Source organism: Ictidomys tridecemlineatus, chromosome 3, assembly GCF_052094955.1.
Source record: "Ictidomys tridecemlineatus isolate mIctTri1 chromosome 3, mIctTri1.hap1, whole genome shotgun sequence".
NCBI classification, from domain to species: domain Eukaryota; kingdom Metazoa; phylum Chordata; class Mammalia; order Rodentia; family Sciuridae; genus Ictidomys; species Ictidomys tridecemlineatus.
The window spans coordinates 185,793,906-185,794,578 of record NC_135479.1 but is presented as its reverse complement, the minus strand read 5'-3'; positions in this window follow the sequence as shown (position 1 = coordinate 185,794,578).

Sequence of the window (673 nt, the reverse complement as noted above, 5' to 3'; positions counted from 1 at the left end):
TTGCACTGAATTATTTGAATGGATCACCTATAAATATGTTATAAAAATAAATACTTTTATCTCAACAATATTTTATACAGCATGATAAGTAAATATAACAGTAAAATATTTGCAATATTGAAACATAAATTTCTTTTAATTGATAATTTGCAAATCACTTAGGAAAACTAAATCTAATATGATGGTTACAATAGCAGAAAATGTGGACAAAGATAATTTATTAACTATGAACAAAATATCAGATTCATCATACATTTTCATTCATACCAACAACCAACAAACAGGAAGAATTAAAAGAAGTCAATATACACAAACAAGTTTTTTTTCCTCAATCATACATTTATTTTCAATTCAATCTAGAATTCCACTTGAATATAAAACAAGGTTTCCATCAGAACATTGTGAAATTGGGAAACAAAAAGCTTCTTGTATAACTTTGGATCTGTTCTTTTGCTTCCAGCTAAACTTTGCATTTCTTTCATAACTCTATAGACTAAATTGTGTTTTCTATAATTTATAAAAATCGTACCATGTTGAATGATTTCTCTGGCTCTCTACCTTCAGTCACTATAATAATGTTATTGATGCATTTTTTCTTATACAGTATATTTGAACATACATAGAGTTGTCCCTCGGTATCTGCAGGGGATTGGTTCCAGGACCATACATACCA